Source organism: Aulonocara stuartgranti (genome assembly GCF_965226115.1).
Source record: "Aulonocara stuartgranti genome assembly, chromosome: 18".
Classification (NCBI taxonomy): domain Eukaryota; kingdom Metazoa; phylum Chordata; class Actinopteri; order Cichliformes; family Cichlidae; genus Aulonocara; species Aulonocara stuartgranti.
The window spans coordinates 34,284,577-34,296,719 of NC_138954.1; the positions used below are offsets into that span (position 1 = coordinate 34,284,577).

A 12,143-nucleotide genomic window follows, 5' to 3' on the forward strand; every position below is an offset into this window, starting at 1 on the left:
TACTTACTTTTAAAAGTTTACTCTTTGGCTGCCCCGTTTCCGCCGTTTTTTTTGGCAAAATTATCCACACCCACCGCTGCGCTATGCATTCTGGGATATGTTGGGCCACGAAGGATAGACCGACCCATCCTTAAAATTCAGGGAAATGAAGGACGCATTTGAGGCTGCATTTCGAGCAGCCTTTGAATTGGGACAGCCTTCGTCGCGTCGCTGTGACGTAATCGGCCTTAAAATGCGGCCTTTAAGGCTGCAGACCCTGAATTGGGATACAGCCATAGACTATAGGCAGAGAGGAGGATGTTACTCTCAGTGTTGTTGCCGCATTTCAGGAGTACGCTGCTAATAAAGTTACACAGTTGCACAGTGAATTCGCTTTAATTACTTCATTTACAAAATACCACAGTTTTTGTCTTGGTCGTATCATTTTACTTTGTTGTATTTATCTGCGACACCTTAAAGGCCGGTCCGTGAAAATATTGTCTGACATTAAACCGGTCCGTGGCCCAAAAAATGGTTAGGGACCGCTGAACTACAGTGTGTGAGAGCTGAGGAGAGAGGTTGATAGCAAATGTCTGAAATGTTTGAAGAAAGAAAACCACTTCAAAAGGGCCTTAAATTCTCATATTTCATCCTGATTAGAAGCAAAGATAAATAAGCTTTTGTTAATTTATTCAACTACTGAAAGTCATTCCAGCAGCACGCATTATGCGTACAGTTCAGTTATCATCACATCAATCAGCTGAAGCATCAGTAGCACTGAAAGGTCAAGGAGAAAAGGCCGTACCTGCATCTGGTTCAAATGGAGGCAGCTTGTTCTAGCTGTGGTGGTCAAACTCCTTTTAGATCACAGTTTTCTGTTTCTGGGACATTTGGCTGACCTGGCTGCGATGGATGGATGGATATGTGTAACATATCAGTAGTCCAAATCCTGGGACAAACAACAGGACTGGTTCCATTAAGCACTGGCCTCCCACTCTTACTGTCTGTTTTTATAATGTTTTATAATAATGACACTGCTATAATAGTAATAATAATAATAATAATGACTTTCTGTGATACTAACATGCATCAAGGAATCCTTTTCTCTGATATTTATCTCTCTGGATTGTTTTGCAACATGTGCTTAAATGGCTTCATTTCTAGATCTTGGAATATAGCGAGCTTCTCGATTTGCTTATATTGCTCGCTGCTTATGTTTGGAGTAAAAGCAGCACCAGTGATGTAAGATGCTCTATTTCGATGTCAGTAATGTCACTCATCATGATCAAATCTTTTATTTTCTAATGTGTTTTCTTTTCTTTAGGCACTGTGACACCGACTGATAATCTGGAGCAACTGGCAGAGAAGGAGGAGGAGTCCAGCTCTGACAGCCAATAGCGAAAGCTTAAAGCGTCCAGGGAGGCCGACTGCTCTAAACAAGTAAAAAAACTCAGTTTATGTAATGACATTTTTTTTAAAGATATTATTAGTTTAAAAAAAAACCTGAGACATGCAGCTTGAAGATCCAACAGCTTACCAAAATTATTTTATGAATAAACAAAACCCAAGAGAGCAGAATTCCTGGTCTGTGTTGTATTAGTGTAGAAATTGTAATTCATTAAGTTGCAATATCATCATATCATATAAAATGCTATTTTGGAATTTGAATAGCAGCTCCCCAGGCTGTAGTATCACTGATGTTATAACCAAATGGCCGCGTGCAGATGAGGGTAAAATTATTTTCCCTCCTATAAAAATAAAATGAAAAGTGCATTTTTAAACATACTAGTTATTTTTTTCAGAAAGCACAAATTATCTTTATTTTATTGAGCCAAGGCACAAAGCTTGCAAAATCAAGTTCAAACTGAGGGTTAGCTCCAAATTTCTACAGAGTAACTGTAGAAAGACTCTAATGGATGAGTTTGTCAAGTCGGCCATCGTAGTCTCAAAGAAGGAAAGCACCAAAACCCGGGACAAGAATGGACTGCCTCCACTTTTGCAGAGACACAGTGCACACTGTGAGTGAAACATGGTGTTTGGAGTAATATGCTGCGGGGAAGCTTCAGTGAGTCTGGAACTGGGAATCTCATCTAGGTGGAAGTGATCATAAAGAAACAAGGATATGTACATATGCAAGAAACATCTCCTAGGATGCGCTGGTGTGCATCATCATTGATATTGTGTTGTTGTGTAAAGCACTTTGAGTGCTCAGAGTAGAGAGCACTATATAAGCACTAGTACATTTACCATTTATGAACAGTCCCGTTGCCTGGGGTCATGGGGCGTTTTGGGTCTTAGCTGACTCACGCAAGTGACCCGGTTGGGGTTGATCAGGCCTCGACTTATGTCCCAGGAGCAGTCCACTGATCAGCCCCCTTAATCTAAAGCCACCTTGTCTGTGTGGCTTGAATGGGCTTCTCCTTGGCGATTCCTTTAATGCCCAACCGTGTGTCTGCCTGCATTCAGTTTGGTAATCCTAAACTGGAGTGTACCCACCTTGACCATGCTCCTTGCTGCTCACTCTTTCACATCCATGTAGGCTCTTAGGTGGGGCTGCCATACTTGAGACTTGGACAGGGGTCTTCTGCACACAACCTCAGCTGACGCAGCTATAGAGATGGTACAACCTGTTATTTTTCCTTCTCTAGGCAATGCCATTCTGATTTTTCTGACTCGCATCCTGAAATTGTTATAGTAATCCAGGATTAGGTCTTTAATCTTCTTGGGAACAGGGTTGTGGTGAAGTGCAAGTTCAATCAGTTTGTGCGGTATCGATCCGTAGGCATTAGCCAGATCCAACCACAGCACGACTAGATCACCTGTGTTCTCTGGGGTTCTCTGATCAGCTGTGTAACTACCTCAATGTGTTCCAAGCTGCCAGAGGTGCCTGATATTCCAAGTGTCACATGTCTAGCTGTTGAGTTTGAAGATGAGTTGAAGATTTTGGAGGCTGTCCTCCATTATTCAGTGTACTTTGTGTGATGTACCACTGTCAGCAAAACAGCCCCAGAGCATCATGCTGCCACCACCATGCTTGACATCTGGAACAGTGTTCTTAGGATTGAAGGCTTTTGGCTTGCTCATGTGGGCAGCTGAAAATGTCAGTCAAACTTGAAGGTGTCAATCTTAGAGCAGGGCCTTCTTTCTTGGTTGGTACCCTCTCAGTGTATAGTGTAGAGAGAGCGCAGAGGTTCAGAAACAATCATATAAAAAGAAAATGTTGCATCTGAATGTTGACGTGAGATAGCTGATGGGTGTCAGCTTGCTTTATTCCTCACTACCTGTCTGTTGGTAAAAATACAGCTTGGAGGTCATGTAAATCAATATTTCTGCTCATCCAGGTTATTGTGAACCAAAAGCTAATTTCTGAAAGAGACGCTGAAGTATGATGAATACTGGTGGGAATGTGGAGTGTACTGCCTCTGCTCACCATGCTGCTAACTCAGGAAATAGAAAGAGCTAGAGGCTATGTGAGCATGTGTGTGTTTGCTTGTGTTCCTTGGCTCTATGCCTAGAAGTAACAGAGAGAGAGAGAAATGAGAAAAAAGAGAGGAGGTGGAGTTGAGTCATCACACACGGTTTCTTGATGCCGACTCAGTGAGAAGACCCTTCATTTCCCAACCTGCTGGTGTGAACCATGCTAACACTGAGATCCCAACATGGTCAAAGTGCTACAGGCGTCTGTTTTACTTTTGCCTAAATGTAGGAGACAAGAACAAATAAATAAAGAAGACCCAGGCTGTGCCCATACAGTTTTAGATTACTAAAAAGCCAATAAATCTTCCAAAGTGAATTCCAGTTGACTTCCTGATTGAGTGGCTGTAGCTCAAGAGGTAGAGCAGCTCATGTACTAATCAGAAGGCTGTTTTTTCAGTCTGGCTGCTCCAGTTTGCATGCCCAAATATATTTTTGCAAAATACTATCCCCAAGTTCTGATGCATCCATCATCATGAGGCATGTTGTATAAAACTTGTGAGTGCTCAGGAAGAGTAGAAAAGCACTATATAAGAACCAGTTCATTTCCATTTACCATCAGTCCTGTCCCCCTGTAAACTCCCCATCGGGCTCTAAAACAACAAAATAACCAACACATTTTTATCTGTTATATGACTGGTTCTCTGAGAAATGTTTAAAGCGGGGACTGTTATCATTTTAGCACAGCTTTAGTATTTGACCATGTTGTTATGTTTTTGTTGCAGAGGGTTTTTTTTAAAATTTTTATTTCACCTTTATTTATACAGATTGTAGAGGCTAAGCCTACGCTTGAAGCCACTGAGGTGGTCGTTAACGGGGGTGACGCGATGTCACTGGTATGCATGAATTAAGTTCACAGTCCAATAAATCCAGCAGTATGTATCTTGTCCTTTTTGGTCTTTATTCCGTATCAACTTAGCATAACAGCGCAACGGTCACAAACTGTTTGCCTTCTTAATGACACACCTGACGCCGATTACGTGCGTCTACCTTAAATACCTTTACATTACATAATCAAAACAGAAAAAGGTGACCTCTAGTGACCACATAAGGTATTAACCCAAGAATGGCTCCTACACCCCGGCCCCTAATTGAAATGGCTATCAGACATGGCAATTCTAATCACAAAGAAAATAAGGAGCCACTAATACAGTCTACTTTAGACCTATACATTCACATAAATAAGTAACACACTTTTAGATTACAGTCTCATGTAACAAGCAAAGTTTAGTTACAGGTCTTTCCAGAATATTAGTCTTTGTTTTTAAACGTGCAGATCGCACAAGTCCTTTTTGTCACGAATGGCTTCCAGAACTCTTCCAAGTGGCCAGGAACCACGTGGTGCAGAAGAATCCATTATAATGACTATATCTCCAGGTTTTAGATTCTTCTTCTTTTGGTTCCATTTTTGTCTCTCCTGTAACAAAGGCAGGTATTCGCGTATCCATCGTTTCCAAAAAAGATCTGAGATGTACTGAGCCTGTTTCCATCTTCTCTTCAGATACATATCCTGAGGGTCAAATAGTCCGGGTGGTAAAGATGGTTTTCCTTTCATCAGGAGGATGTGATTTGGTGTAAGTGGCTCTAGGTCTTTTGGATCATCAGAAAGCTTTGTGATGGGTCTGTCATTTAAAATTGCTTCAATTTCACATAGAACCGTATTTAATCCATCGTCGTCCAACTGTTGTTGCTGAAGAACGGATCTCAGAATCTTTCTGATCATACGAATTATCCGTTCCCAAATTCCACCATGATGTGACGCTCCAGGCAGATTAAAACTCCATCTTATTCCAATGTGTCGCAAAGCATCCGCTATTTGGGTATGTTTCAGCAATTCAAGAGCCTCCCTTAACTCTCTGTCTGCTCCGACAAAGTTGGTTCCATTGTCCGATTGGATGTGAGCAACTTGACCTCTTCGACTCACAAAACGGCGCAAAGCATTAATGCAGGCATCTGTGCTTAGAGAGCTAGCCACTTCCAAGTGCACTGCTCGGCTGGCTAAACAGGTGAAAATGACTCCATAGCGTTTAGCTGTACCTCGTCCTCTTTTCACTTCAATAGGTCCGAAGTAATCAACTCCGACGTTGGTGAATGGTGGGTTATCTGGCAAAATTCTTTCCTTGGGTAAATCTGCCATCTTTTGCTCCAAGGCTTTTCCATGATATTTCCTGCAAAAATTACATTCTGCGATAACCTTCCTTACAGCTGAGTTGGCCTTTGTGATCCAGTATTTTCTCCTTAGTGTGGATAAGGTGTGGTTACGACCGCTATGACCAAGCTGTTGATGAATGTGCTTTAGGATGAGACTTGCTACATGTTGATCCTTTGCAAGAACAAAGGGATGCTTTATTTCTTCTGATAAGGAGCCCTTTGTCAGTCGTCCCCCAACTCTTAAGAGGCCTTCATCGTCAAGATAAGGATCTAATCTATAAATTGAGCTGTGTCTGCTCACAGAACCTTTCCCACTTGACAACGTAGCAATCTCCTCTCCAAATCTTTGTTGCTGGCAAAATCTAATAATGGCAAGCTCAGCTTGTCACTAAGACACGTGACCTGTTTTAAATATCCGTACAACGCTACAATATAACCAAATAACTGGGAAAATAATGAAAAATAAAATAAAAAACAGTAGCAATAACACTTTTTTTTTTTTTAATTATGAATTTATTTTATTTTCAGTTGCTACAAACGGGACAGACATGACTGGGGGATAGGACAGGGAGAAAGAATGAAAGAAAGAGAGGGAGAGAAAGAAAACCAGAGGGGAGAAGAGACGGTGAGAAGGGGGGAAGAAAGAAAAAACAAAAAAACAAAACACCTGGGTCACCTGTATGGAGAAAAAAAACAGAAGAGAAAGCAAACAACAAAGAGCAACATAATAAAAAAAAAACGGCACCATCACAATAAACTAGCTAGCAGTAGATATCAGTAGATATTAAATAATAAACGATATTGTGCAGCACGCAAGATAGACAGCGCACAGTGTGCTTTGAGGCAGCAGCCAAGAAAGGTGTAGTCCACGTCTGTGAATACCCGTGTGTACACCTGTGTGCATACCTGTGTGGATCAGCATGCTTGTATTCCAAAGGTTTCTCCATGTAATGATCTGCTAGGGAGTGTGGGGGGGCCACAGCCCCGTCCTCCAGGGCATGAAGCAGGTATGGAGGAGATCCAGGCCCCAGATATCCAGAGGCCCCAGAGTACAAGGACCCGAGGAGGACCACCAAAGGGGGGGGGCGTGCCACGATCCTGGGAAGAGCTGAGTAGAGCCCCAAACGAGAGGTCACCCCGCAGCTACGGAGCAGAGGCCAGAGGGGGTTGCAGTGGCGTGCCCGCGGGCTCTGCCGGCAGCCAGCTGTGCCAGAGAGGACCGGGCTATAACACATTAAGAGCAGGAACAGCCATCCGATGATGCTTTCTCCATTGCCCTTAGAATTTAAAACCTTCAGTTCAATATGCTGCACCGTTTCAAATCCTGTTGTAATTTTACTGTTCAATCGAATTAGTTTGAACTTTTTTGAACTTAAAAAATCTGCAAACTCGTTGCCTTAAAAAGAATTTTTTACATTTATTTGATGGACAATTTAAACCTTACAATGAAAGAAAGATTTAATTATTCTGAAATTAGTCTGAAGGTTAGACTTTCCATAACTTTGTATTGGAAGGTACATTACTGATATAATCAATATAAAATGTATTTATTGTTCAGTCACAAGTGCAGTCTCTAGGTCAAACAACACATTTGTTTTGCATTCAGTCACAGAAGCTGGTATGTTGTAATATTTTAGAGATGTTTGTTTCCAGTCCAGGCATGACTGCCTGAACGACTGTCATGGATTTGGGTGATCCAAATGTATGTGCAGAAGAACTTCCCTTAGGTACAGTGGCAGTGGATGTGGGTTGGAGATGCAATGACCTTGAACCTGCAGGTGACCATCCTCACTGACCACACCATCTGTGACGGAGGACTCGTCTCTCCTGGTGTTCTGCAAGCAAACGATCATATTCTTTTGAACACCAACTTATTTGCTTTCTTAAAACATGTTTTTCTGCATTTGCTATTGTACAGACCCCAATTTAGACAATCTCAGGCTCCCTCCCCACCAGAGAGGTGGAATTCAATGTCCCACTTGTCAGTCTGGATAGCCCTGACCACCACCTGACGCACATTCATGTCACAAAAGCATAATTTTAAAAAGGGCAATGCAAACGTGTCGACTAACTTTTCATTGTGATGATCTCCAGAATCATTTGGGAACAAAACAAATTTTACTGTTACTTTACTGTAATTTTATACAGTTAATTAATAATTAATAATTTGGACAAAGAGACATTTGTTTCCAAATGGAGGACTTTGAAAAAGAAAAGGACATAGAATCCCTCTCCTCATAGATAAGGTCATTAATAACCGGGCCCATCTAATCTTAAAGACTTCATAGTACCGTGTCACCCTTATAGAGCACTTCTATAAGGGTCAGGGTTAGGGGGGGTCTGACCAAAGTTGAGATTATAGAAGGCTATTTGGAATAGCATGGAGAGCAGCTCTGCTGCTTACCTTTCAAATATAGAACACATTTAATATTGATCTAATCTGGTTTGATAGCATTGCTTAAATGATACTGTGCACAATATGTATTCATACTGATCACTGTTAGAACTACATGACTACATTTGGGGCTACATCCTCACAATAAAGGGCTATGACTACGGAGGTGAGCAAAGGTGCCAGGGCCTGCTGATTGGTGCTTGCAGCTTAATTCAAATTGAAAGAAAAAAAAAAAGAAAATCAGGGGGTTTGTTTGTTTTGTTTTTTTACTTCAGTTTTAAATAAGAGAACCACATTAACTACAATAATTACTTCCTCCAAACCATCAACGTGTCTTTTAGACCCCATTCCTACAAAACTGCTCAAAGAAGTCCTGCCATTAAGTAATGCTTCGATCTTAAATATGATCAACCTATCTCTAATAATCAGCTATGTACCACAGGCCTTCAAGCTGGCTGTAGTTAAACCTTTACTCAAAAAGCATCTCTAGACCCAGCAGTCTTAGCTAATTATAGGCCAATCTCCAACCTTCCTTTATATCAAACATCCTTGAAAGAGTAGTTGTCAAACAGCTAACAGATCATCTGCAGAGGTTTATTTGAAGAGTTTCAGTCAGGTTTCAGAGCTCATCACAGCACAGAAACAGCTTTAGTGAAGGTTACAAATGATCTTCTTATGGCCTCTGACAGTGGACTCATCTCTGTGCTTCCCTTAGGCAGCATCATCAGAAGACATAGCATACATTTACACTGCTATGCAGATGACACCCAGCTCTATCTGTCCATGAAGCCAGATAACACACACCAATGAGTTAAACTGCAGGAATGTCTTAAAGACATAAAGACCTGGATGGCCGCTAACTTTCTGCTTCTTAATTCAGATCAAACTGAGGTTATTGTACTCGGCCCTGAAAAGCTTAGAAATATGGTATCTAAGCAGATTCTTACTCTGGATGGCATTACCTTGGCCTCCAGTAACACTGTGAGGAACCTTGGAGTCATTTTTGACCAGGACATGTCCTTCAACGCACATATTAAACAAATATGTAAGACTGCTTTCTTCCATTTGTGCAACATCTCTAAAGTTAGAAATATCCTGTCTCAGAGTGACGCTGAAAAACTAGTTCATGCATTTATTACTTCCAGGCTGGACGACTGTAATTCATTATTATCAGGAAGTCCTAAAAACTCCCTGAAAAGCCTTCAGCTGATCCAAAATGCTGCAGCAAGAGTCCTGACAGGGACTAGAAAGAGAGAGCAGATTTCTCCTGTTTTGGCTTCCCTTCATTGGCTTCCTGTTAAATCCAGGATTGAATTCAAAATCCTGCTCCTCACATACAAAGTCTTAAATAATCAGGCCCCATCTTATCTTAATGACCTTGTAGTACCATATCACCCCATTAGAGCACTTCGCTCTCGCTCTGCAGGCCTACTTGTTGTTCCTAGAGTATTTAAAAGTACCAATTGTTAAGTTTAGAAACTGCTGTAGATGGCACCTGTTTGATAGGATTCCACATCGTCTTCATCAGCATACTACAGTTAACTGGTAGCTGTGGTTTCACCTGAGTGTCATAGGGCGTGTCCAAATTCATGGGCTGCATCCTCCTGAGGCATTTGTAGGCTGATTACATCACAGCGATGTGACGGAAAGCTGTCCAAATTCGTAGACTCCTCTGAACACAGCCGACAAATGTGTCCTCCTTTTCTCCGAATTTGAAGGATGGGTCGGGTGTGTCCTTCGTGGCCCACCTTATCCTAGAATTCATAGCACAGCTCAGCCAATTCCAGTTTTCAACAATGGCGGACGCTACTAAGTTTTTAATATTACTCTTATTACTCTTTCTGGGTCACAAAATAAACTTTTATAAATAAACATTTTCAGGCGAGAATGTAGCTGTTGGTTGTCAGTTTATCAAGATATTATATTATTTGTTATCAAGATAACAAATTTCCCACGTGTGGGACTAATAAAGGTTATCTTATCTTATCACATATTTTCAAAAGTGCTCCGACGTTTTCGGAGACGTCTGCTACCCACCAGCTCGATAGATAGCTGGAAGCTCGAGGGTCACTGGAGCCGCCGAGAACAGCAAACTCCCGGCACATCATTTTCAGATCACCGCGGTCTTTCGCTACTCAGGTTAAACGTAATATATAATTCACTTAGATAATCTAAAAATGTTAATGTTTGGCTTTTTTCAGTGTTTTATTTGTTCGTGAGTAAATCGGTTTGGCTGAGATTAAAGTTATTAGATTCGATTAGATAAAATAAAACTTTATTAATCCCCCGGGTGGTTTTTACACAGCTGAATAAACATCAAACAGAAAACTGATTAAACAGAAGTGTGAGATGGTCGAGAATTTACACCAGTGTCCTGTTATATTTTAGATATCAAGGAGCAGACGCTGAGACAGCGGTGACGCTAATCAGAAGGCTAGACCGTCCAATTTCACAGCCGTTTACTTCCGGCCAACCCGACCTTCTGAGGACCCGGCCCACGTAGACCGCGAAGGCCGGGTCCTCAGGAGGATGCAGCCCATGAATTTGGACACGACTATAGAAGTGTCTGCAGATTCTGGAACAAGTCTTTATTCTCTATTTTAAATTATTTGTTTCTTTTACTTTTTCCAATAACTTAAAGGTATTTCCATCAGCCACGCTGCCTGTTGCTGTTATGCCTCTGTCGGTCCACTTGTAAAAGTCTGGTCAGTCTCTCCTGGTGTGTGAAGGCCACAGCAGCAGATGGCACTCTCCCTCCAGTTCATATCTCTTTACTATCTCTGTCCATACTGCCAGTGTTTCTGTTACAAGTATGTTATCCTCTTCCTGGGGTCTGATATATTTCTCTCATATTCTGGCCTGAGGTGGAACTCTGGAAGTGGAAGTCTGAAGAGCATCAACACACTATTTATCTCATTTGGGTGGACTACAAACTGTCATGCGCCGTGGTGCGCGGGCACGAAAGGATCCAGGCGCAGACTCCGAGCTAACAAAAAGACACTTTAATAAAACAACGAAAGGCGACCCGGGGAAAGTAGAGAGCAAAACAGAAACTAAAAATCCGGGGAAACAATGACACGAGGAAGCCGGGATCGGGACGGCGGGGGGGTGCAATAGAAAGGGGAGATGATTACTAGGGAGCCAGGAAGCGGGGAGAACATATCAGGACTGAGTTAGAGTAGGGGCTTACGATAGAACGGAACCGTGGGAGCTCGGGAGGGAAGTGTGGCAGTCCGTGGGGGCAGGAAGTCCGTGGAATGGCGAGTGGGCCAGGTGAGCACCGCGAGATCCAGTTGAGCCGGAGGACAGGCAGGTAGCAGACGCCGAATAGAAACCTGGACAGAAGTAGGCAGGTTAAACAAAGTTCCAAGCAGAAGAGAATGCACACTTTTCGTGGAAGTCTGGTTACCACTGTGGGGATGACTACGAACTGGCGTGGAGCATCCGTCAGCGCCGGATTAAGTGGATCTCCGTGTAACCACCGGGATGGAGAGCAGGTGTGCTGGTGATGGCCCAGCCCGGGGGTGTGGCTACCCGAGCATCACGCATTCCACAGACACAGGACCACGGACCATGACACAAACGTTATCTTAAATTCGGTAAAGAGAGTCCTCCGTGCTCCTTCTCTAACTGCAAAGTTTTGAATTAAACCCTTGGCCTCCTGCCTGCCTGATATTTATATAATATATAATATGCGCAGCCGCTGCAGCCGCGTGTGTAAGTTGAAAGTGCGAACATGTGGTTGGGTGTCTCGTGCCCCAATCCTGGGTTTCGGCATCACTGTAAACGATGTATGACAGACCCGACCACATGTTCACACTTTTCAGTACACTTCTTATTGCGGCTGTCGACACACACATGGCTGCAGCTTTTCAGCGGCTGCAGCGGATGCACATATTATTAAATAGTATATTAAATTTCTTTGTTGCGCCATAAAAGTGATTCTGATGTTCAACATTAGTTCTGCATGACTTTTCTGCGAGGTTCACAAGTGTGTGGCGCACCCCACCACACACTTGTGAACCACTGCTCTAATGTCACTGTTTTGCCTGATTTCTTGGGCCAAGGGTTCAGTGAACAAGACAAACAACGAGGGGCTTAAACAGCAAGTGTAGCGGCTCTATAGAGTGTCAATCTGTCTGGA

At 42.6% G+C, this 12,143-nt stretch overlaps 2 protein-coding genes across 4 annotated transcripts in view; one reads left to right on the forward strand and one right to left on the reverse strand.

The window, feature by feature from the left end:
• Nucleotides 1-12,143, reverse strand: part of LOC309694714 (uncharacterized protein) — a gene marked incomplete at its 3' end in the record, with an annotated part of 515,021 nt that overhangs the window by 288,634 nt on the left and 214,244 nt on the right. The gene's annotated exons all lie outside the window — the stretch shown is intronic.
• fam110b (family with sequence similarity 110 member B) overlaps nt 1-12,143 on the forward strand; it is a 72,228-nt gene that overhangs the window by 43,305 nt on the left and 16,780 nt on the right. For 2 of the 3 annotated variants that reach the window (XM_082514034.1, XM_082514035.1), the window contains one exon: nt 1,304-1,419. The exons of the other annotated variant lie outside the window; for it this stretch is intronic. The gene's annotated coding sequence lies outside the window, so the exon portion shown is untranslated. The remainder of the gene's footprint in view (nt 1-1,303; nt 1,420-12,143) is intronic. 3 annotated transcript variants of the gene reach the window in all.